Genomic DNA, 26,721 nt, shown 5'->3' on the forward strand with positions numbered 1-26,721 from the left:
GTGCCCATCCAAATGATACAAGTGATAGGTTTTCAAGATTTCTTGAAGGATGGCCTTGGGTCATTTGTACGGTGGTTGATTTTCATCTTCTCTCCATCCCCACTCGGTAGCACATGAACGGTAATGTTTTCCATGCTCATCCCGGGAGGCATATGTGAACAATTCCCGTTCTACTCTTCAAGTTCTTGGAGTTGTATGGGCTATTGTGGTGTGGCTCTCAAGCTCGTCCTAGTCCCCTCGTGCCCCTCCAAATGATACTAGTGACAAGTTTTATTTCGGTGTGAAATGTGGGTTGGTAATCGAGCTGTGTTTTTAGGTTTTCCTAAATGATGGCCTAGGTCATTTGTAGGGTGGCCGATTTTCATCTTCTCTCCATCCCCACTCGGTAGCACATGAGCGATAATGTTGGCCATGCTCATCCTGGGAGGCATATGTGAACAATTCCACTTTTTCTCTCTAAGTTCTTAGAGTTGTATGGGTTTTTTTGGTGTGGCTCCCTAGCTCGTCCTGGTCCCCTCATGCCCACCCAACTGATACAAGTGACAGGTTTTATTTTCGTGTGAAAGGTGGGTTAGTAATTGAGTTGTTTTTTCAAGTTTTCCTGAAGGATGGCCTTGGGTCGTTTGTAGGGTCACCAATTTTCATCTTCTCTCCATCCCCACTCGGTAGCACATGAGCGTTAATGTTGGACATGCTCGTCTCGGGAGGCATATGTGAACAATTCCCCTTTTGATCTCCAAGTTTTTGGAGTTGTATAGGTTGTTGTGGTGTGGCTCCCGGGATCGTCCTGGTCCCTTGTGCCCATCCAAATGATATCAGTGACAGGTTTTCTTTTTTTGTGAAAGGTGGGTTGGTGATTGAGTTGTTTTTTTGGGTTTCCCTGAAGGATGGCTTTGGGTCATTTGTAGGGTGCCTGATTTTCATCTTCTCTCCATCCCCACTCGGTAGCACATGAGCGGTAATGTTGGCCATGCTCGTCTTAGGAGGCATATGTGAACAATTACCCTTCTGCTCTCCAAGTTCTTGGAGTTGTATGGGCTGTTGTGGTGTGGCTCCCAGGCTTGTCCTAGTCCCTCGTGCCCATCCAAATGATACAAGTGATAGTTTTTCTTTCCGTGTGAAAGGTGGGTTTGTAATTGTGTTGTTTTTTCAGGTTTGCCTGAAGGATGGATTTGGGTCATTTGTAGGGTTATCGATTTTCATCTTCTCTCCATCCCCACGCTGTAGCACATGAGATGTAAGGTTGGCCATGCTCATCCTAGGAGGCATATGTGAACAATTCCCCTTCTTCTCTCCAAGTTCTTGGAGTTGTATGGCTATTGTGGTGTGGCTCTTGGGCCCGTCCTGGTCCCCTCGTGCCCATCCAAATGATACGAGTGACAAGTTTTCTCTCCGTCTGAAAGGCGGGTTGGTAATTGAGTTGTTTTTTCGGGCTTGCCTAAACGATGGCCTTGGATCATTTTTAGGGTGGCCGATTTCGTCTTCTCTCCATCCCCACTCAGTAGCACATGAGTGGTAATGTTGGCCATGATTGTTCTGGGAGGCATATGTGAAAAATTCCCCTTCTTCTCTCCAAGTTCTTAGAGTTATATAGGCTATTGTGGTGTGGCTCTCGGGCTCATCTTGGTCTCCTCGTGCCCCTCCAAATGATACCAGTGACAAGTTTTCTTTCTGTGTGAAAGGTGGGTTGGTAATCTAGTTGTGTATTCGGGTTTTCCGGAATGATGGCCTTGGGTCGTTTGTAGGGTGGCTGATTTTCATCTTCTCTCCATCCCCACTCGGTAGAAAATGAGTAGTAATGTTGGCCATGCCCATCCCAACAGGCATATGTGAACAATTCCCCTTTTGCTCTCTAAGTTCTTGGAGTTGTATGGGTTGTTGTGGTGTGGCTCCTTGGCTCATCCTGGTTCCCTCGTGCCCATCCAAATGATACAAGTGACAGTTTTTCTTTTCGTGTGAAAGGTGGGTTGGTAATTGAATTGTGTTTTTGGGTTTGCCTGAATGATGGCCTTGGGTCATTTGTAGGGTGGCCGACTTTCATCTTCTCTCCATCCCCACTTGGTAGCACATGAGCGGTAATGTTGGTCGTGCTCGTCCCCATCCCTCTTTCCCATCCGAATGATAAAAATGTTAAAATTTTGCTCATCACTCCTTTGAGCCTTCATTGTTGTGGTCCCAGATGGAAACCCCAAAACTCTGTCATGCCTATCTCGCTATGGTGTTGGTTAGCGGGCTTTCCATTCAACCTGTCTTGAAACATGGACCAAGGAGTCTAACATGTGTGTGAGTCGGTGGGTTTGAAAACCTGCAAGGCACAGGAAGCTGATGGGCGAGATCCTCTCTCTGGGGGGGTGCATTGTCGACTGACCTTGAGCTTATCCGAAGGATTCAAGTTTGAGCACACCTATTGGGACCCAAAAGATGGTGAAATATAATTGAGCAGGACAAAGCCGTAGGAAGCTCTGGTGGAGGCTCGTAGCAATATTGACGTGCAAATCGTTCTTCTGACTTGGGTATAGGGGCGAAATAATAATTGAACCATCTAGTAGCTGGTTTCCTCTTAAGTTTATCTCAGGATAGCTGGAGCTCACGCATGAGTTTTATTGGGTAAAGCAAATTACTAGAGGCATCAGGGGCGTGACACCCTCGACCTATTCTCAAACTTTAAATAGGTAAGAGGGTGCGGTTGTTGCATTGAGCCGTGCAGTGGAATCGAGAGCTCCATGTGGGCCATTTTTGGTAAGCAGAAATGGCAATGTGGGATGAACTGAAAGTCGAGTTAAGGTGTCAAAGTTCGCACTAACCTAGATCCCATAAAGGGTGTTGGTTGATTAAGACAGTAGGATGGTAATCATGGAAGTCAAAATCCACTAAGGAGTGTGTAACAACTCACCTGCCGAATCAACTAGCCCCAAAAATGGATGGCGCTGAAACGCGCAATGTATACTCGACCGTCAGAGCAATTTCCTGGCTCCAATGAGTAGAAGGGCATGGGGGTCATTAATAAACCTTGGGCATGAGCTTAGGTGGATCGGCCCCCAGTGCAGATCTTGGTGGTAGTAGCAAATATTCAAATGAGAACTTTGAAGACTGAAGTGGGGAAAGGTTCCATGTGAGCAACACTTGGACATGGATTAGTCAATCCTAAGAGATGGGGAAGCCTTGTATCAAGGGTGCACTCTGCAAGAGCATCAAAAGGGAATTGGGTTAATATTCCCAAAATAGGACATGGCGGTGGGAGACAACGTTATGAAATCCGGAGACATCGTCGGGGGTCCCAGGAAGACTTATCCTTTCTTTTTAACAGCTTGCCCACCCTGGAATCGGTTCACCCAGAGATAGGGTCCAGTAGCTGGAAGAGAACCACATGCCTTGTGGTGTCTAGTGTGCCCTCGACAACCCTTGAAAATCTAGAGTACCAAGTACTGTTCATGCCCGATCGTACTCATAACCGCATCAGGTCTCCAAGGTGAACAGCCTCTGGTCAATAGAACAATGTAGGTAAGGGAAGTTGGAAAAACAGATCTGTAACTTTAGGAAAAGGATTAGCTCTAAGGGCTGGGCCTAGGGGTCTGTGCCCTCAACTTGTGGGCTGTCAACAGTTTGCCCAAGTTGCTCTTGCGGCGAGGGTGGGCAGTCGCGTGCCGATTGGGCTATGGGCATAGAATGCCCCCTGCCATGGGCTTTTCCCTAGGCATCTAACAGTTGACTCAGAACTTGTATGGACAAGGGGAATATGACTATTTAATTAAAACAAAGCATTGCGATGGTCCCTATGGATGTTGACGCAATGTGATTTCTACCCAGTGCTCTGAATGTCAAAGTGAAGAAATTCAACCAAGCGCGGGTAAACGGTGGGAGTAACTATGACTCTCTTAAGGTAGCCAAATGCCTTGTTATATAATTAGTGACGCACATAAATGGATTAACGAGATTCCCACTATCCCTATCTGCTATCTAGTGAAACCATAGCCAAGGGAATGGGCTTGGCAGAATCAGCGGGGAAAGAAGACCCTGTTGAGCTTGACTCTAGTCCGACTTTGTGAAATGACTTGAGAGGTGTAGAATAAGTGGGAGCTGTTTTTGGTGCAAGTGAAATACCACTACTTTTAACGTTATTTTACTTATTCCATGGGGCGGAGATGGGGCACTGCCCCTATTTTTTGCCTTAAGGCATGTTTCGGCAGGTCGATTTGAGCAAAAGACATTGTAAGGTGGGGAGTTTGGTTGGGGCGGCACATCTGTTAAAAGATAATGCAGGTGTCCTAAGATGAGGTCAACAAGAACAGAAATCTCATGTGGAACAAAAGGGTATAAGCTCATTTGATTTTGATTTTTAGTACGAATACAAACTGTGAAAGCATGGCCTATCAATCCTTTAGATTTTCAAAATTTGAAGCTAGAGGTGTCAGAAAAGTTACCTCAGGGATAATTGGCTTGTGGCAGCCAAGCGTTCATAATGATGTTTCTTTTTTATCCTTCAATGTCGACTCGTCCTATCATTGTGAAGTAGAATTCACCAAGTGTTGGATTTTTCACCCACCAGTAGCGAATGTGAGTTGGGTTTAGACCATCGTGAGACAAGCTAGTTTTACCCTACTAATGAACCACACTGCAATAGTAATTCAACTTAGTATGAGAGGAACCATTGATTCACACAATTGGTCATCATGCTTGGTTGAAAAGCCAGTGGCGCAAAGCTACCGTGTGTTGGATTATGAATGAATGCCTCTAAGTTAGAATCCACACTAGAAGCAGTGCATGTCACTCTTCCACTATATCTCAACCAGCAATAGGGGCGTCGTTTTGTCACCCCGGGGGCCCGTGTCAATTTCAAACCGCAACTGTGAAGCATCTCTATCAGGGTAGCTTTGAAGTTCAATTCCAAATGGTCATTGAGAAGAATCCTTTGCAGATGACTTAAATATGCGACGGGGTATTGTAAGTGGTAGAGTGGCCTTGCTGCCATGACCCACTGAGATTCAACCCTTGGTCACCTCGATTCAGAGCTTCGCTCTTATCACAAACAAATCTGGAAAACCCTCTCGCTCTCGCACCTTTGCCTCTTCCTCCATACAACAATTTTGAATTGCTTGGGGGCGGGAAATTTGGGGTTTCCATTTCGCGATGGAAAAGGCACCAAAGCCTAGGAAAATTGGGGTTTCCATGTCGTGCCCCGGTGCCCAAAATTTTGGGGTTTTCATGTCACACCCCAGTGCCCAAAATTTTGGGGTTTCCATGTTGCGCCCTGATGCCCAAAATTTGGGGTTTCCACTTTGTGACGAAAAAGGCACCCAAGAATGGGAAAAATTGGAATTTCCATGCCGCGCCCCGGCACCCAAAATTTGGGGTTTCGACCCAACACCTGAAATTTGGGGCTTCCATGTCATGCCAAAAATTTGGGGTATCCACCTAGCACCTAAAATTTGGGGGTTCTGCCCAGCGCAAAAAAATTTGGGGTTTCCATGTCACACCCAAAATTTGGGGTTTCCACCCAGCGCCTAAAATTTGGGGCTTTCGCCCAGTGCAAAAAAATTTGGGGTTTCCATGTCACACCCAAAATTTGGGGTTTCCAAGTCACGCCCCACCACCCAAGCTTGGATAAATTAGGGTTTCCATGTTCTGCCACGACCAAACCTGGTGGTGCCCAAGCCTAGGGAAACTTGGGGTTTCCATGTCGTGCCCTGGCACCCAAGCCTGGGAAACTTGGGGTTTCCATGTCGTGCCACGACTGAAACTGGTGGTGCCCAAGCCTGGGGAAACTCGGGGTTTCAATGTCATGCCCTGGTGCCCAAGCCTGGGAAACTTGGGGTTTCCATGTCGCACCATGACCAAAACCGGCGGCGCCCAAGCCTGGGAAACTTGGGGTTTCCATGTCGCGCCATGACCGAAATCGGCAGTGCCCAAGCCTGGGAAACTTGGGGTTTCCATGTCACACCATGACCAAAACCGGTGACGCCCAAGCCTAGGAAACTTGGGGTTTCCATGTCCCACCCTTGATGGAACCACAGGATTTCGCATTTTACGACATGGTGGAAACATGGGGTTTTCAACAATGCCCCAACGTGGGGAACTTGGGGTTTCCATGACGATGCAAACCAACTCGCAAGTGTTAGGAAGTTGTGGTGTTTCAAAACCGCTACCCAAGTTTGGGGGATTCGTGGTTTCCATGTCGCAGTGTGGCCGAAACCACTTATGGAAACCACCCAAGTCTGGGAAACATGGGGTTTCCATGTTGTGGAACACCCTGAATTTCCCGAGAGTCTGTGGAACTTCAGATTTCCATGTCATGGGGCAACGAAAAGCTGCCAAAGTCTGGGGAACTCGGGGTGTCCATTTCATGGCACGATAGAAATTGCTACCCAAGTTAGTGGACACGCAGGGTTTCCATTTCGCGTCACGACAAAAATTGCTACCCAAGTATGGGAAACACGGGGTTCCCATGTCGCTCGCGCCGCGGCTAAAACTGCCACCCAAGTCTGGGGAGCTTCGGGTTTCCATGTCATCGTGCGACAGGGAACGACCACCCAAGTTTGGGGAGCTTCAGGTTTCCATGTCATCGCATGATAGGGAATGACCGCCTAAGTCTACCGAACACGGGGCTTTCCATTCCGTGGCATGACAAAAACCGCCCAATTATGGGAAACTCAGGGTCTTCCATGTCCTGCCATGACAGAAACCATGACCTCGGTGTAGGGAACTCGAGTTTCCATGCCGCGGAACGACAGAGAACCGCCCAAGTCCGTGGAACACTGGGGCTTCTGTTTCATGGCATGAGGGAAACCGCCTAATTCCAGGAACCTCTGGGGTCTCCATCTCCCGCCCGGGTGAAAACCATAGCCCCAGTGCAGGGAACTTGGGTTTCCATGTCGCAACACGACTGAAATCGCCCAAGTTTATGGAACTCATGGTTTCCATGTTGCAGAACAATGAAGAACTGCCCAAGTCTTGCAAACTCGAGGTTTCCATTTTGCGGTGGGGTGGAAACCGCTTGCCTAGTATGTCTCTGGAACTTGGGGTTTCCATGCCCCATTGCGACAAGAGCCATCCAAGTGTCGGGAAAGAGGGGTTTCCCTGCCCCGTCGTGACGCAGCTACCCAAGTGCATGAAATCTAGGGTTTCCATGTCCCATCATGCCAGAAACCTATACCATATATGCGGGGGGGCTGGTGTGTCAGGTATTCGAGTCGGGAGTTCCCGAAAGAGTTGAAAGACTAAACCCATAGTACAGGTGCCTGGGTCCAGTTATATGTGACTTGGGTGAGTGTTCGGTTATATGCGAAGAATTTGCATGGAATTCGCTTATGGGCAATGGTGATGGGCACACTCATAGCGGGCATGCCGTGTTGGGCATGGCACATGCCCTTTGATACCTGCACAATGGGTGATTTAACGACAGAAGGCGCACGAGCGACCCTTGTTGGGTGCCTGGATGAAAGATGTGACCATGTGTGGATGAGTTAGAACGCGAGCAGGTATGTGACATGTGGCAACAGCTGTAATTGGCTAAGTGTTGGAGCCAACCCATGGGTGCAATGATGCACACGAAGGGACACGGTGGTTCGTTGGAATGGGGTGTGTCGAGGTTATGTGGCAGGTCAGCCGAGCATGCATGTTGATGGAGACGACCCTTTTTATCCTGAGTGACATGGACCTTGGGCAAAAGGATGTGTGTAAGTAAGGAGGATGGCATTCGATGAAGGGAAATTAAACTCAGACTTCCACATCGCAGAACAAGTGCGAAGGAAGGAGTTGGGTGAAAACGAAAGGAAGACAAGGATGTGGGTAAGAGGGCCGCACTTGCGGGTAGATTATAGCAGGCTGGTCGGACTTGGTAGTGCAGACAAGCAGAGCGGGGCGGGTTACCATCCAGGGAGGCAGACCGCACTACGTGCAGGACATGCGCCCTCACTATGGACCGCACTGATGGGTAGAGTTTGGGCACTGCGTAATGGAAAGTTGGGCGGACAGGTTCGCAGTTCATGTGTGGAGTTGTGTCGTACATGCCACGAGTAGTGCAGCACGACCACACAACATGGTAGGTTGAAAGAATAATTGAAGAAGGTAAATTTATGGTAAGTTATTTTCAATTCATTGTTAAGAACACTTATTGGAAAATTGACTGAGTGTTGAAGTAGGCACAGACCGTGTACTCAAGTATTGGTAAAAGGAAAAAGTACAGCAGTGCCATACCTGCTTATGTGTGGTTGAAATACTACCACTAGGACAGGAGCGTGACATGGGCTCTCCTAGTACCTCCTCGACAAAAGTTGCCAAATTGTGGGCAACCTAGGGATTCCATGTCTCGCCTTGTCGAAAGCCTCCCAAGTGTGGGAAATTTGGGGTTTCCATGTCTCATCACGATGGAAATCACCCCAGGTGTAGTAAACTTGGTGGGGAATGAAGTGTCAAAGAAACAAAGTGTGGAGAGGAGGAAGGACTCGACTTGTGCTTGGACGATATTATTGTCAAGGGTCTAGGGCTTCGCAATGACCAATAAGAAGCTTCAATAAGAGAAATTTACGAAAGGGTTTTCCTCTCAAAGAGAGAGAGGTTTTTCCCTGGCAGAGAGCCAACATCTTGTGTTCTTGTTCTTATGTTTTTGGAACCAGTTTGATGAAGTAAACACACATGCATTAATAAGAAGAGAAGAATATTAAGGTAATAAGATAAATTGCAAAAGAGCTTCACAAATTTTTATCAAGTCTAGAAGAATCCTGCTATACCCCATTGCCCCAGATTCTTCAAAACGGTATTGGAGCTAAGGTGACACATCAAGGAAAGGGAATCACAAGAACATCCGCAAGGTTGAAGCATCAAGCCAAGAAGTCTCAATCACATCAAGGACAAGAAGGTCTGCCATCTATCATTCATCATGGAAGACTACAAAGCAAAAAGAAACACCTTGTATAAAGGCACCTACAAGAATAAAAAATCAAAGAGGGACCTACATCAAGCTACACGATCTTGAAAAACGAAAGGCACTATGAGTCAAGTAATCAAGCAAGTCCATTTGAAGAAAGAAACTTGAATAACATCAAGATCTAAGGAAGGCAAGCCATCAAGTCTTCAAGAAGAAAGCAAGTTCACTACATCTCAAACTCTATCAAGTAAGTATATGCCCCCTTCTGAGTATACCTCAGTGTCTTTTTGCAAGGAAAGTAACAAATTGGTTGGGACCACTACATGTCGAAAGTCCAATGATTTGGATGCCAAGAATATGGACGCTACAAAAGGTATTGTCCTAAACTTAAGAAGGACGAAAACAATGAGAGAAAAAGGGAAGAAGCTCATGTAACTCAAGAAGTGAAAGAAGATGACAAGAAGTAAAAGAAGGACTATTCTCCTATGACTAAGTCAACCTCTTTGCATACCGCCTTCTTTCAAAGGGGGTAGATGTCTCATTGGGGGTCCCATTTATAGGATTCAAGAAAGGATGATATACAGACGAGAGCAGATGAAGCAAGAAAGGCTACACCAACCAAGGAGAACTATCAAATAAATCCGAGATGATAAAAGCATAATCACATAATCAAGATGAGGTATGTATACATCAAAGTTTAAGTCATGTCATCATATATATTGATTGGGTCATGGGAAAAGTTCTAGAATCATGATCAAGAATAAAGGGATCTCTTTCGCAAATGATACGCTGGGTGGCATGTACTAAAATGGAGTAAAGGTCAACATGAAGAAGTGCTCTCATAAGGAGTATAAGGTGGTTGACTAATCAATCCAAGAAGAATCAAATGAAGAAAGAGATCAAGCATGTGAAGGACATCGCAGTCACAAAGAATAACTATTTGACAATATTCCTCAACATCTCTCGAAAGAAGTCATGGAAACTCTGACAAAGGAAGAAAAAGATAAAGGAACCTTGACAACTATGAAGGCCTTGGAGATAGTAAGGTGTAGCTAACTGATTCAAATCTACAAATATGTCATTATAAAGAGGCCATCCAAAAAAAGCACCACTTGATGTTGAAGCAATATCACGATGAAGTCATGAAGCGCCACCAAATCAAAGTATGGGAACAAGAATGTACAACTAAGCATCCATGTGATAAGTATTATGAAGGATATACAAGATGACAAAGGAGTAGCTAGATGAAAAAAGGGACCTAATATATATCAACAAGGCCACTTTCCATGAAGGGAGCAACGACATGACAAACCAGGAGGGAAAGTGATCAATGGCCGATACCCTGCCAAGAAGAAGTTTAAACAAAGACTTCATGACATCGAAGGAAAGAAGTAGATCAAGCTGCTAAAGGACCAATGAAGAAGACGTTGTTGATGAATGGACAAGTCCCTAGCTAAGAGGGAGTTCTAACAAGTTCCCAACTACAAAGGACCTTGGGCAAGTTCCTTTCCAGAGGAAACTTGGGCATGTCTTCGTCAATCAAGGGGAAGAGATAGACACAACATTCTTTTCTTCACTTGGCAAGAAAGAATGGGAGGATTGGGTAATCATCTGGCATCTAATGCTCTTTGAGGATGTGTAGGGCATCCAAGACAAGAGTAGGCAAGAGGAGTGATATTCTTGGAGGGTTGGGAACCCAAGACAAGAATCGTCTTAGAAGGTCATACTCAGGGAACACCTGGGTGGGTATGTACCTTTAAAGACAATGACTAAGGTGTTTATAAGCCATTGGCCTCGCTAACATTGTGCTCTGATCTTATGAGAGATAAAGCTGTTAGTCAAGGTCTTGCTATGAACAATGCTGGCTAATATGATGCTATAACAGATGGGTTGCCAATCCAGTTTCTCTTATGTGAATTATTCAAGATTGAAAAAATCCAAAAACCTTGTAATGGCTTATGAATACCTCCCTAGTTAAGAGGAGGTGTTGAAGAAAGTGTAACTGGGTTCAGTCTTCATAAATGTACTTTTGATATTTGTATTTATTCAAGAAAAGATATATATATATATATATATATATATATATATATATATACATTATATTTATCATTGAGTTTCTTGCTCATTGAAATAGGCCTAGCACATGTTAAAGTGTTATAAAGAGTCAAAAGAAAATGTTGAATACCATAAGGGCATGTTACACCAGGTATATTTATGTATTAGAGTCAAAGATATTCCTACCCTCGTGCCTTAGTTTGGGTCCTGCACCCATTCAAACCCCAAATTTCCTCCAGGCAGGCCAGTTCATCCTATGCTGTGCCATGTGTGGGTGCCTGGGCACATGTGGGCATGCTGAAAATGCTAAGTCGTGACCGCCTGTGTGCCTTTTGCACATTCGTGTGGCTCATTTGCCCGACACTCTCTTGTTCCTTTTTTTGGGTTGTGCACCCATGGAAACCCGAAATTTTTTTCGGGCGGGTCGAGTCAGCTCGCCCAGGGTGGGTCAGGTCATGTCGTGCTATGTGTGGGTGCACAGGCACATGTGGCTATGCCAAAAATTGTAAGTCGTCACTGCCCATGTGTCTTCTGCGCTTTCATGTGGCCCGCTTGCTTGATGCTCCCTTGGACCTTCGTTCGGGTCATGCACCCATGGAAACCCCAAATTTCATTCGGGCTGTGCACACATGGAAACCCCAAATTTCATTTGGGCAGGTCGGGTCATGTCGTGTGTGGGTGCCCGTGCAAACGCGTTCAGGCGAGTCGGGTTGGGTTGTGCTATGCCATGTGTGGGTGCTCAGGAACATGTGGCCATGTAAAAAATGCTGAGATGTGACCGCTCGTGCGCCTTCTACATGTTTATGTGACTCGTTTTCCTGACACTCCCTCGTGCCTTCATTAGGGTCGTGCCCCCATGGACACCCCAAATTTCGTTCAAGTGGGTCAGGTAGTGTTGTGTGTGGGTGCTCGGGCACATGTGGCAGTGCCAAAAATGCTAAGTCATGACCCCCCGTGTGCCTTCTACACGTTAGTGTGGCCTGTTTGCCTAAAGCTCCCTTGTGCCTTCGTTCAGGTTGTGCACCCATGGAAATCCAAAATTTTGTTCGAGTTGCACATACAAGGAAACCCCAAAAATTTTTCGGGTCGGGTCATGTTGTGTCATGTGTGGGTGCTCATGCAAACGCATTCAGGGGGTTGGGTCAGCTCGCCCAAGGCCAATCGGGTCATGTCGTGCCGTGTGTGGGTGCCCAGGCACACATGGTCGTGCCAAAAATGCTAAGTCGTGACCGCTTGTGTTTCTTCTGCACATTCGTGTGGCCTGTTTGCCAGACTCTCGCTTGTGCCTTCGTTCGGGTCATGCACCCATGGAAACCCCAAATTTCATTCGGGTCATGCGCCCATGGAAACCCCAAATTTTGTTCGGGCGGGTCGAGACGTGTCGTGTGTGGGTGCCCATGCAAACGCATTGGGGCAGGTCAGGTCAGGCTCGGTCAGGTTGTGTCGTGTCGTGTGAGGGCACCCAGGGCACACATGTTCATATCAAAAATGCCAAGTTGTTACCTGGGGTGGGCTTTGTGCACAATCGTGCTACCCGTTTTCCCGACTCTCCCTTGTACCTTTGTTTTGGTCGTGTGTTGGAGCCCATGTAAACTCATTCCCGCGGGTCATTTGTCGTGTAAACACTCGTTTGGGTGGGTTGTTTGCCATGGAAACTCATTCGGGCGGGTCGTTTGAGGGTGCCCATGTAAACTCATTCGGGCGGGTTATTTGAGGGCGCTTGTGTAAACTCGTTCTGGCGGGTCGATTGAGGGCGCCCATGTAAAGTCGTTTGGGCGGGTCATTTTCCATGTAGACTCATTTAGGTGGGTCATTTGCCATGTAAAATCGTTCAGGAGGGTCATTTGAGGGTGCCTATGTAAACTCATTCGGTCGTGTCGTTCAGTGTGAGGGCACACACGAGCACACAAGACCATATCAAAAATGCTAAGTTGCGACCCGGGGTGGGCTTTATGAACATTCATGCAGCTCGTTTTCCCGGCTCTCCCTTGTGCCTTCATTTCGATAGTGTGGGTGCCCATTTAAACGCATTCGGAGGGGTCGTTTGAGGGCATCTGTGTAAACTCATTCGGGCGGGTCGTTTGAGGGCGTCCATGTAAACTCATTCAGGCGGGTCATTTGAGGTTGTCAGTGTAAACTCGTTTGGGTAGGTCGTTCTAGGGTGTCTGTGTAAACTCATTCGAGCGGGTCATTTGAGGGCATCTGTGTAAACACGTTTGGGGAAGTCGTTCATGCGGGTCATTCGAGGGCATCCATGTAAACTCGTTCGGGCGGGTCATTCTATGGTGCTCGTGTAAACTCATTTGGGCGGGTTGTTTGATGGCGTTTGTGTAAACTCATTTGGTTGGGTCGTTCAATGCGCACTTGGGCACACGAGCCCATATAAAAAATTCTAAGTTGTGACCCGTGGTGGGCTTTGTGCACATTTGTGCAGCTCGTTTTCCCGACCCTCCCTTGTGCCTTCATTTTGGTCATTTGGGCGCCCATGTAAACTCATTCAGAGGGTTGTTTGAGGGCATCCATGTAAACTCGTTCGGGCGGGTTGTTTGAGGGTGTCCGTGTAAACTCATTCATGCGGGTTGTTTGGGTGGGTTGGGCAAGGGTGTCTATGTAAACTCATTCGGGCATGTAAGGACTTGTGGTCTGAAGGCATAACCGAGAGGCAATGTGCAAAGGTTGGTTAAGGCAAAGAGTGCACGAGCTAACAAATGGCAGAGTGAAAATACTTGGGAGCATGTGTTTGAAAGTATGAGGGTGAGCCATGTACATATAGTGAATGAGCGAGGGCATTCATGAACCAAAGTCGATGGTGGAAAGATTGTAATTTGGGGCATTAGTAGATGTACCGACCAACCAACAAGGCAAACGAAGGCGTTGGTTGGCATAAAATGCAGGTCGGCCGAGGGGTGGCATGACCACACATGAAAGCATATATATTATATGCGAGTTGGAGCATTTTGGCACCAAAAAACTCGATCATTCAATGATGTGAAGGGAAGTGTGAAAGGGTGTAGCGAGTCACAAGAATCGTAGGTTGTGATGTGTCATTCTTGGGCGAAGGCACACGGTGAAACACGAAACTTGGTTATCGGGTGAGGGCGCGGGTGAAGGCGCTCGATGTTCGGGTGAAGGTGCAGTGGAGACTTGGGTGAGTCACCGCCCGTCACACAAGACCAAACGTGGTGGTGGTGAATGGGGACTCAGGTGAAGTCCCCTTCCTGCCGTGCGAAGGTGTGAAGGGTGACTCAGGTAGGTCGCTCACTCATCGAAGCAAAGTTCGGTTGAGGAGTCGGTTGGCAGCTCGTGTGAGGGCACGCCCACCTAGCTCAGGCAAGGAACTTTTGTTGTCACATGAAGGTGTTGAAAGTTGTAAATTTGGCTAAGTATGAAACTTGGTGTTTTCCAAGTATACTTGTAAAGATTTGTAAACATTGTAAAGTTGATTAATATATTGTATTCAGGTAGACTCATTGTTCAGGGAGTTGCCCCTCCCTTTATACGGTGCCATTGTGTTCTTCATGTATAATTGCTGGTGATAATGAATTTGTATGGGTGTTCATTGGTATAAAGGAAATATAATAATACTTGGTTGTGAAAAAAAAACTAAGTAGACTAATGGTTAGGCGTAGTCCATGAACATAAGTATTGGTGAAAACAGTGTGTTTGGTGGTGCTCCACCTCGCCAAGTGCGGTTGAAAGCCTACCACAAGCCTGGGGCCATGACAGTTGGTATGAGAGCAACTAATTTGGGCATTGAAGGTTGAAGCTGCTACACAACTACACTAAAGTGCAGTTGGTATCAGAGCTCAGTTAGAGTTGGTGTTGAAGATTGAAGTTGATTCAAGGTTGAAGAAGCTTGACAGTTGGTGACAGCGAAACAAGTACTTGTAGGTGAAGGAAGCTGGTTTCACATACAAGTGGAATAAGAGAAGGTTCATGTTTTGCAGGGAACTTGGAGAAGGCTGAAAGCCAAATATGGTGGATGAACGTATGACAGGTGAATCTAGCCATAATGCAAGTGAAGTCTTCCAGTACAAAGTGTTGGAACAAATGGGTCGATGTAGTTCTAACTGGGTTTCGATGAAGGCTGAGAATATGAAGATTCAGGAAGGTTGTTCGGAACTAAGGAAGGAACTTGAAGAACTCAAAAGCCAATGCATAAGTACAATAGATGGTGAACTCAAGGAACTTGATGAGGAGATTCGACAAAGTGGTCTTGGTCTTCAAGAGCTCTTGGATGAAAGAGCTCGGTTAAGGAAGAAAAGTGACATGGTGGAAGTCAAAGTCAAGGAAATGGAGGAGGAGATAAAGAAGAAGCTTCTTGGTAAGAAGATTGTTCTAATTGAGTAGGAAGAGATCGACTACATTGACAAGCTGGGAACTCACTACTGAGACAATCCAGAGGATGTTCGAAGCTTAGTTCTATGGAGGTAGTAAATGGACACCTGGTTGGTGCACTTGAGTAGAATGTGATGGATGACAAGCTTGAAGGGAGTCAAGCTAGACCAGGATCAAGTTGCTTAGAAGAGCCAAGCAAGGAAGTGAAGAACCTTAGGAGGAATGTCAAGTTGGAGCACAAGCCAATTGACACTTCTGAGGTTGAGTTCTTGAAGAAGGTTTTTGATGTAAGACACAAGATAAAGCCGACAGAAGGAGGTGATGCCTTGAAGCTGAGTTTTGTGCAGGTGACCATGAAGGGCAAGAGATTTGCAGCTTTGGTGGATATGGGAGCTACTCATAGCTTCTTAAGCATGAAAACAACAAATTATTTTGGGAATAATGCAAAGATGGAGAGGGAATGGAGTGTTTTCAAAGTAGTCGACTCTACCATGAAAGCTGTTACTGGTGTGATGGAGAAAACGCATGTGAGAGTAGGATCGTGGTTTGGAAATTTGGACTTGAGGATTGTGGATATGGACGATCATTCTATGGTGCTGGGGCAAGATTTCATGGGACTTGCACAATCCATACCAATGATGGACCAGGACATTCTCTTGATCACAGTTGAAGGAAGAACCATGATGGTTCCGATGAATAGAAGGAGTTTCTTGGGGTACAGACCAAGCGTGAATTCTATGACTTTGTATCCCAAAGATCCGAATGTGAAGCATGAGGATGTGGAGAAAAGAGGACTTGTGAGTATGACTCAAACAACGAAGGAAGGGAAGTTGATTGACTTCGTTTCAAGAATGAAGTAAGTGGGAGATCAATCTCATGAACTTTGGAGCACTTGACAGAGACATCTTCTACTGATGATCTTCACAATGGAGTTGTGAAATAAGGGAGTCTGAGTACTAATTTAGAAGCAGTGGTTGGAGAAGATTATGAAGGTAGAGATCTGGCTGGTATAGTGGATTTTTGCAGGTATGCTATGGGCATATATGACTTTCAGTTGACAAAGGACAAGCTTAGGGAGCTTGGGTGTACATGTGAGGAGATTTAGGCTATGCATAGATACTTGAGGACACAACATCAATCTGATACATGGGTGGATGAGAGTCAGGGAGGAAAATTCCTAGCCCTCCTTTCTCTATAGACAACCTTGGAGATGGGTTGGTGTAGGGACCTTGTTTGGGAGGGGCTACACCAACTTAAGCAAGGGGCCTTGGGAGGAGGCTTCTTTATGATAGATTGCAGACTTGGATGTAGATGACCAGATGTTGGGATGGAGTCTACATGGGTTAGACATCATGGACAACTAGAGTCATGGACATCAGGTTGGGGACATGGAGCATGACAATTATGTAGGGACATGATGCAGGAGCATTTATAGAGGTGTCATTCATGGACATTCTATGGGGAATGTCGAAGCAAAGAATGTTGTGCAGATGCTGTTGTGACATGGAGATGTATGAGCCAGTGGAGAGGTTGTACATTGTTGTACAACAAGGCCATTGGCTAAACATGTTGAAGATGGGATGGAGATTCCATGGACCTGAGCATGGGAATTGGACAGATTCTTGATGATTCCGAGACGTAGAAGAAGTCAGGGAGATACTGATGGGGACATAAGGATGTGCATTCTTGTGGTTTGGGCATATGGTTGGATTAGCTACCCAACTAGTTTGAGTCATGAGGGGTACCAATCTGTAGAGGTGTGTTCGTATCAGGCCGATCCGAGACAATGTTTGACAGAGATATTGGCATTGGTTGGAGCATCTGATGAAAGACTACAGGAAGAGGACGAGACATGATGGAGATGGTGGTTCTAAATATGTTGCAGGGATGTTTGTAGTATGTGGAGGAGTTGATATCATGGATAAGACAGTTTGGATATAAAAATCTTGATTTTGGTGGATGGTTACCAGGATGGGATGTTGTTGAGGACGACAACGATTTTAGGTGGAGGATGTAAGGACCTACGGTCTGAAGGCATAATCGAGAGGTGATGTGTGAAGGTTGGTTAAGGCAAAGAGCGCACGAGCTAACAAATGGTAGAGTGAAAATACTTGGGAGCATGTGTGTGAAAGTATGAGGGCGAGCCATGTACATATAGTGAACGAGCGAGGGCGTTCATGAACCGAAGCCGATGGTGGAAGGATTGTAAGTTGGAGCATTGGTAGATGGGCCAACCAACCAACAAGGCAAATGAAGGCGTCAATTGGCATAAAATGCAGGTCGGTCGATGGGTGGCATGACTGCACATGAAAGCGTATATATTATATGAGAGTTGGAGCATTTTGGCACCAACGAACTCGATCATTCGACGATGTGAAGGGAAGTGCGAAAGGGTGTAGTGAGTCACAAGAAGCATAGGTTGTGATGCGCCCATTCTTGGGCGAAGGCACATGGTGAAGCACGAAACTTGGTTATCGGGTGAGGGCACGGGTGAAGGCGCCTTGCATTCAGGTGAAGGCGCGGGTGGAGACTCAGGTGAGTCACCGCCCATTGTGCAAGACCAAACGCAGTGGTGGTGAATAGGGACTCAGGTGAAGTCGCCCACCCACCGTGCAAAGGTGTGAAGGGTGACGTGGGTAGGTCGCTCACCTGTCGAAGCAAAGTTTAGTTGAGGAGTCGGTTGGCAGCTCATGTGAGGGCATGCCCACCCAACTCGGGCAAGGAACTTTTGTTGTCACACGAAGGTGTGAAAAGTTCTAAATTTGGCTATGTATGAAACTTGGTGTTTCCCAAGTATACTTGTAAAGCTTTGTAAGCATTGAAAAGTTGGTTATTATATTGTATTCAGGAAGACTCATTGTTCAGGGAGTTGCCCCTCCCTTTATACTGTGCAATTGTGTTATTCATGTATAATTGCTGATGATAATGAATGTGTATAGGTGTTCATTGGTATAAAGGAAACATAATAATACTTGGTTTCGAAAAACAAACTTAGTAGAATAATGGCTAGGCATAGCCCATGAACATAAGTATTGGTGAAAAGAAAGTGTTTGGTGGTGCCGCACTTCGCCAAGTGTGGTTGAAAGACTACCGCAGGCCTGGGGGCATGATAGGGTAGGTCGGGAGGGTCGAGCGAGGGCATCCGTGTAAACTCATTCGGGCGGGTTGGGCAAGGGCATTCATGTAAACGTGTTTAAGCGGGTCAGGCGAGGGCGTCTGTGTAAACTCATTCGGCGGGTCAGGTGAGGGTGTTCGTGTAAACGCATTTGGGTGGGTCGGGCAAGGGCGTCCGTGTAAACTTGTTCGGGCGGGTCAGGCGAGGGCGTCCATGTAAACTCGTCCGGGCGGGTCGAGCAAGGGCGTTCATGTAAACTCGTTTGGGTGGGTCGGGCGAGGGCATCTGTGTAAACTCATTTGGGCAGGTCAGGTGAGGGCATCCATGTAAACTCGTTTGGGGGGGGTTGGGGGAGGGCGTCTATGTAAACTCGTTTGGGAGGGTCGGGCGAGGGAATGCTTGGGCACACGAGCCCATATAAAAAATGCTAAGTTGTGACCCGAGGTGCCCTTTGTGCATGTTTATGCAGCTAGTTTGCCTAGCTCTCCCTTGTCCCTTCATTTCAGTCGTGTGGGTGCCCATGTAAACTCATTTGGTTGGTTCATTTGAGGGAATCCATGTAAACTCGTTCGGTTAGGTCGTTCGAGCATGTCGAGCAAGGGCGTCCATGTAACTCGTTCGGGTCGGTCAGGCGAGGGCATCCGTGTAAACTCATTCGGGTGGGTCGGGCGAGGGCACACCCGGGCGAATGAGCCCAGATCAAAAATGTTAAGTTGTGACCCAAGGTTGGCTTTGTGCACGTTCATGCAGCTCATTTTCCTAGATCTCCCTTGTCCCTTCGTTATGGTTGTGTGGGCGCCCATGTAAACTCATTCGGGCGGGTCGTTTGAGGGTGTCCACGTCAGCTTGTTCGGGTGGGTCGTTCGAGCAGGTCGGTGTTGTTGGGAAAAGTATCCAATACGGAATGACCCTATCCCACTCTAAGGGTGATAGTACCTCAGCAACAACCGAAGCAAAGTTATCTAAGATTTCTTCTTTATGAAAGTAAAGTAGGAGAGAAAGGGATCCACTAACCGATGTCTTTCGCTAATGATTGATCCAATCTTCTCTCCTTGCTGCTTGCTCCCAACTCCTTGCTCTTTCACTGGCCCAGCTACACCAAGATCCTGCAAAATGGCAAGAGGAGGAAACTACAAGAAGCATACATTCATAATTGATTCAAGGATTAGAATAAATCAAATACACAAGTATAACAATACACCATTGAGACACATGCATATAGAAGAACCTCAAATGCTTTATTAATGGAAGAAGTAAAGTTCAGGAAGTGATACAACCATAAGAAGCCCAATCCAGCATCACCTTCCCAGCAGAAAGAAATCTCCTCTTCACCTCCTTCAAAGCAAATCACCCAATAGCTCTAAACTCAAACCAACAGCACTTCCTTACATTCACAAGATTCCAGCCTTCCTAGACCTCATGAGAGAGATCTATATATAGGATTTTTGGAGAAAGGATGAGTCAGCTTGAGAGCTGACTAGTGTCCTCTCTCACTTCAGTTATTCTTCAGTTCTTGAGTCCACTTGGAGGTTCTTGCTTCCACTTGGAGATCTAGACCCTCTTACTCATCACCAGTCGAATTCCCTGATCCAAGTGTCATTTTGGAAGCTTCCTGGGCATTGACACCTTGAGGAATGACTGTGCCACTTGTCCAAGTACGCTCAGCGCAGGTGGCCTTCTTTGCAGTTGACATTCAGCGCAGGTACGGAGTGGAGCACTTGACATTCAGCGCAGATGCTCAGTGGAGCAGTTGACATGATCCAGAATTTGCTTGTTTTTGAGTGTTTTCAGGTGGAGAACTGTTATTCAGTGCTGTGGTTTGCTGACCTTGTTCCTCTAGGGGTAGGAACAACATGTTTGGGGACTTTGGATCCCTTAGATTATGGACATTTCATGCTTCATGCTGTAAGACACAAAAATGTCTATAACAGTTGCCCCCTAAAGTATGAGGTCGTTTATCGGGTGAAATGCTTTATCAGGAGGATCCGAAGTTCATTCAAAAGCTGAGAGATGACCTGTAATAAAATACAATACAATACATTATTTTTCATTCTGCTTTCACGATCTAGCTGAGGCGGGCATTCCCATGCTCAGCTTTATAAATTCATTTTGGTACATAGAACAGACGATCGTCTGATGGTAGACTGATAATTCTCTGCTGAAATTATCATCCTTTGAGTAGGATGATCATCTACTGCAATGATGTACATGTCAAATGTCTTTATATTTCCTGAATATATATCGCAGCCCGGATGGATGAAACTAGATCCGGGGTCTTCAAACTCGTTCGATCTTCACTCTAAGTACAAGTCGATCCATGTGAGAATTGCGCTAAAGTCGAACATGGAAAGACATCGCTTGATTACCGGTCAATGATGTAAACCGTTAACAAGCACGAGAGGAATCACCGATAATGATAATGACCCTCAAGCTACTGCAGTACAATTCACGTGGTGTGAATAAAGGACTTGGCGTCGAACACCACGTAAAATCTTTCGGTCGAAGGTCATTGATGTATACCTATCGCCGGAAGTGAGAAACTTGCCATTGAGGCATGCAAGCTTCAAAGTACTGAGGGGGTTGTTCCTAGATCAACTTTTTGGATAATGAGCTGAAGTCGACAAGAAGCGATCCGTCAAAGGAGGGCCTTAATGAATCCCACATCAGTGACACGGAACGGAGCTAATGATTTTAGTGGAGGTGAAAACAATCTGTGACATATGATTCAGGGTGGCGGTCATGAATGGATGAAGGATAATGTATGGCAGTGGATGGGACACGGTTGACTCCTTCTGAACGACATCTCTTGAACATATAATGACACTGATGCGATGGATCGGTAGCATTACCCCAAATGTGGATGGTTTGGCGAGACCATGGTGATGAGATCGGTGAATGAAACAACCCAACCCGATGTGGTACGGAGGAAAAGTGTCATGTTCAAGAGCGACTTGCTACCATTAAAGCTTTGAGGTTCTCCCAATTTTTCTCCAGTCATTTCTGACCAGTACCTCTTTATTTTTGTCAAGCTTGAGGAGGATAACATATGCTTGTTCTATAACCTGCCCTTCGGGCAAGCCCATCGCTATGTTTTAACGAGCCTAGCGATAGGGAAACTCGTTCTCGTCTAAAGACAAGTTTGTCGCTATTTAATCATTTTAACGAGTCTAACGACAAGGAAAACTCGGTCCTTTTCATTTTTAGAGAGTCTGAAAAGGTACAGAAAGTTAACTCCAAAATTCCTTTTTCGTCATCTAATCCCTTAAGTCCGAAAAAGTGTAAAACAATACAAAAGGGATGAGCTTTCGATAACTTTAACGAGCCGAATAAAACAAGCGCTCGACCTTTTTGTGCAATAATCCCTCAGGTCCAAAAAGATTAAAATCTAGAGGAGGGATAGCTCTTCCGGTCACTTTAACGAGCTGGAAGGCCAAAACTCGGCAAACTTTTCATATTTTACGAGTCAGATGAAAAGAGCTTAAAGAAGACTCGTCTTTTGAGGAACGAGTGATAAACAGGGATAGCAACTGATTCCAGGTACAGGTTGGAATTTTCCAATCACGGTAGTGTCACAAGGATGGCTAGGTGAGATCACTCTTCGCAGTTGTTCCTCAAAATGGGTAAACAATCATATGGAGGTGAACGATCGGCCAAATGACGGTGGAGGTGGCAGGTGCAAACACGACCAAGGCTTTTATGGTTGATCAGGTTACATACTCAATAGTTATTTACCGGTATGGGTTCATTTTTTAACGAGCTTGAATGCGCCAAAAAACTGCTCAACCTTATGTTTATTTTTTAACGAGCATGAACTATGTGCTAAAACTACTCGGATCTTGCGTTTATTTTTTAACAAGCATGAACTTTATGCTAAAACTGCTCGATTATATGGTCAAATTTTGATTTTTTACCATTACTAGCTTTTCTCTTTTCAAAGATAGTACTGCATTTTCAATCGCTGCATCAAACTTAGTTAGAAATACATAATCATGAGATGAAAACCCTAATATTTTGCTTTGAACTACGTAAAAAGTCATTAAAAAGAGTTTTTACCTCTCATTTTACCATTTCATTTGCATTTTGTTTGTCGGAGCTTTGGAGGTGCCTCTTCCCCCTTGATTTTCACCAGCTGATTTCGGGAGATTCTGTGGACGATTCTCGGCGCCGTCTGGACCAAGTAGGAGCTAACACTAGCTCTTTCTTTTCATGGTTTCCTTTTCCTGTTCTGTGCCTGTTTTTCAACTTTTCTGAGCCTCAGGGGTTTTGCCAGGGCGCCCTAACTTCAGCGCAGGTTCCCCATTCGAAACCTGCGCTGAATGTCAAGCTGCCTTAAGGCAGCCTGACCTTCAGCACAGGTGGGACACTCCTTGCCTGTGTTGGGCTCAGAAAACTGAGTTTTTGGCTCATTTTTTGATGAATTTTCGCCAGTTTTTCACCAAATTCAGGAACTTACTCCTTCTTTTGTTTGCTTTGCAGGGAAATTTGAACAAAATGTCCCTTACATGGCGAGAACGAGAACATGAAGAGGAGGACATGATTGCCCTCCATGACCCTGTCACGGTGAACGCGCTGCGGAACTGTGGCTTGCTGAAGTTTTTCCGTATCTCTAGCATGAGAGCACAGATCACTTTGCTGCAGTACATGCTTGATGCTTGGGATCCTATTAACCAAGTATTCCAGATTAGGGGAAAGTCCATCCCCTTGACCATAGAGGACATGTACTTCTTGACTGGATTGTCAAGGCGAGGTGCCCCCATTTCCTTGTCAGGTACGGCCCGGGGGACCGATTCCGTGAGAGATTATGTCCGCCAGTATTGCAGGGAAGGTTCCCAGCCGAGCAGAGACGGCAAGGTTGTTATCCGTGAGATTACTGACAGGTCTCTCAGGTCCATTCTGTATACCATTGGTAGGATGGCCGGTAGCGCAGCTCTGCATGTTGCCAACAGATCTTATGTGCAGCACGCCTTGGAGTGTCTCCAACCGAAAGTATTCAACTGGTGTGATGCAGTACTTGTTCAGATGAAAAGTCAGTTGACCAAGGTGAAGGATGGGAAGCTGAAGAACTTTGGATTTGGTTCTATTCTGACTGCCTTCACCTTGGAGAAAATCCCACTGATGCAGCCTCAGTACATCATACTCGACTTGCCTTCTCCGACCGAGCCACGCATGCAGAGGTGGGTCGATCACATGTCTAGGCATGCTGGTCAACCTCAGATTACTTTTACTGATGCCTTCTTCAGGTGGTTCGAGCGCCAGGATATGGTCTTTTCCGAGTATCCATATGTGGGTATGGATTTCCGAGGTGATCCAGATTTGGCGTTGCCGGATGGCGAATAGTGGGGCGCTATTGGTAAAATCTTTGACCATATCACTGTTTACTGTTTTTATTCATAACGTTGCTGTGCTTTATTCTATCAAGACTTTTAATCAAACTCTTGGGTGCATGCAGATGTTGGTCCTATTCATCCAGCAGTTCGTCCGCGATCGCCCGTTGTTGCCCCGGCAGTGGAGCCTGCTAGGAGAGTTATCCTTCACGACCTTGACGACACTGAGACCCTTACAGCTGTGCAGGAGCAGGTTGAGAGCCTTACTCTAGGTATTCCGGATGTACGGATCGATGAGTTACCTTTACAGTTGCAGCGGCATACTACTGGCGTACCTAGACGATGGACTCGTCTCTTGCGCATGATTGCACAGGTCGTGACGTGTTATCATGAGCACCATTAGGCTAGGGTGCCCCCTAGCACTTTTGAGTTTTTGGGTCATATGACCAATTTTTGTCTTGGTTACAGAACCTTATGTACAAACGATAAACAGGTTTATATATTTTGATTTTCGAGGTTTATTCTGGTTGATTTATGTGATCCACTTGCATAACACTGATGCATTTCCTTTTATAAATGTCGTAAATGTCTATCCAATACATAGTTTGCTAATGAATCGGTTAATGTGTTTAAGTTCCTGGAAATATGCTGGTATTGAATTGAATCAAACTGTCCTTCCAAAATCTTAACCCTTAGAAACATTCGATAAATAGCTGGATTGCGGACCGAATATATACCATTGAGTTGTAGTATCACAAGTTGTGAGTCTAGCCTGACGATTAGTCGGTGTATACCATGGGCGATGGTATCAGAGAGGTGTTCTATCAACGCGCTATACTCAGTGATGTTATTCGTTGATTGCCCAATACACACACCTCTAAAACTCACTAACTCGCCGCTTGGATCAAAAATGGCCCAGGCCGCAGAGGATAGATTCCGCGAACTACGACTCGCTCCGTCGGCATATCCCACATATGTCTCAGAAAAGTTCGACATCTGCAACAAATGAAAAAGGTGGATTACTCAACCGAAACAAACACTTTAGTGAAAACAAAATACAACAAAATCACTCAGGTTACTACTTAGGCATAGTAACGCTTGAGGTACAACCCGTTGCAGGGTTGCGCCAGTGGTATTCCGTCATAATCCATTAACTCGTAGGCTCCTTTTGCTAACACTTGTTTAACAATATAGGGACCCATCCATAAAGAATTAAATTTTCCTGCTCCCAATTTGTCGGATTCTTGGTCGTAAAGCAAGACCAAGTCACCTTCAGAGAAGACACGGGGTTTGACATTCTTGTTGAACTGTGCCTTGACTCGCTTCTTATGGGCTTCGTTAGCCAAAGCGGCGTCACGACGGGTTTCATCCAACTGGATTAATTCCAAGAAACGGGCCTCTTCTTCTGAAGTTCCGGGGAGGAGGTCAATTGCGAGTTTAAGAGACAAAATTTCACACTGGATTGGTAAGACTGCCTCCAGGCCATACACCAGTTGGAATGGTGTGAACCCAGTGGCATTTTTTACCGACGTTCGGTAAGCCCACAAGGCTGAGTACATGATTAGGTGCCACCTTCTTTTGTGAACCCCAATCATCCTTTGCAACATACGCTTTAGGACCTTGTTGATTGCCTCAACTTGTCCGTTGGCTTGCGGATAATACGGGGTAGAGCTGTCATGAGATAGCCCTAGTTTGGCAGCTAATTCAACCATCATGTGATTGCGAAAATGCGATCCATGATCCGTAACTATAGCCTGCGGTACGCCGAACCTGGCGACTACATGATTGAAAAAGAAAAGGGCAGCTGTTTCACCAGTGTTATCCAATGTAGGCATCGCCTCGGCCCATTTGGTAAAATAGTCAACGACGACTATAATATACCCACCCCCGGTCGAGGTGGGGTTACATTGCATGAAATCGATGCCCCATTTGGCGAAAGGCCCAACAGCAACTATTGGCTGTAAAGGTGCGGGTGGTCTTCTGGTTTTGCTATCAAAAATCTGACATGCATGGCAACTTCTGACTGCAATTATGCAATCTTTGAACATGGTTGGCCAGAAGTATCCTGCTCGTAAGATTTTTTGTGCTGTTGCATATCCAGATTGATGCCCCCCACACGCGCCTGAATGACAATCATTCAGGGCTTTTTCGGCCTCCTCATGGGTAAGGCACCTCCTCAGAACTGTATCGATACCACGACGGTAAAGCGTATCACCGACGATCATGTAGTCTTTAGATTGGTATCGTATACGTTTCTGTTCAGAGTGTGAGGTGTTAGGCCTGAATTTTTGGGTTTGGAGATAGACTATGATATCTCCATACCACTCATCGCTTGTAGATATCATAAACAAATTTTCATCCACGATTGACTCTTCCGATGTTTCATCGTTGGACGACGATGGGAGATCGCACAATAATTCCGCGAAAACTAGAGCTTTCTTTGATTTGGATTTTACAAATTCCAGATCAAACTCTTGAAGGATCACTATCCATTTTGAATATTTGCCCCCCAGCAACTGTCGCGACAGTATATACGTCATGGGGTTGCAATCTGATAAAATGGTAGTTTTCCGAAAGAGGACATAATGTCGAAATCTTTGAATCGCTTGAACAGCTGCAAGCGCTAGTTTTTCAACATAGGAATATTTGCTTTCTGTATCATTTAAGTTTTTACTTAAATAATAATTAGGATGTTCAATTCCATTGACTTCTTGCACTAAAACCACCGCAATGGTCGTATCCGCTGCAGCTAGATACAGGTTAAAATCTCTTTGATAGTCTGGGGCGTACATTAATGACGCTCTTACTAGAGAATCTTTCAGAGCATCAAAGGAAGCTTGCGCGACCTGGTCCCAGACAAAAGGTACATCCTTTTTCAAAATACGAGTGTAACCTTTAGCAAGTTCTGCGTAATTTGGAATGAACCTCCTCAGAAAGTTTGCTTTCCCTTGGAGTTTCTGAATCTGAAGCACATTTGAAGGTGGAGGCAAATTAATGATTGCCTGAACCTTATAGGGGTCGAGACG

At 45.8% G+C, this 26,721-nt stretch overlaps 2 pseudogenes; both read left to right on the plus strand.

Annotated features, from left to right (window-relative positions):
- Positions 1-2,262: 2,262 nt before the first annotated feature.
- LOC149221951 (25S ribosomal RNA) lies at positions 2,263-3,486 on the plus strand (annotated as a pseudogene).
- LOC149221952 (25S ribosomal RNA) lies at positions 3,487-5,005 on the plus strand (annotated as a pseudogene).
- Positions 5,006-26,721: the final 21,716 nt, after the last annotated feature.

Source organism: Pinus tabuliformis, chromosome Q (genome assembly GCF_031772625.1).
Source record: "Pinus tabuliformis cultivar Carrire ecotype Pingquan chromosome Q, CPIR1, whole genome shotgun sequence".
Taxonomy (NCBI): domain Eukaryota; kingdom Viridiplantae; phylum Streptophyta; class Pinopsida; order Pinales; family Pinaceae; genus Pinus; species Pinus tabuliformis.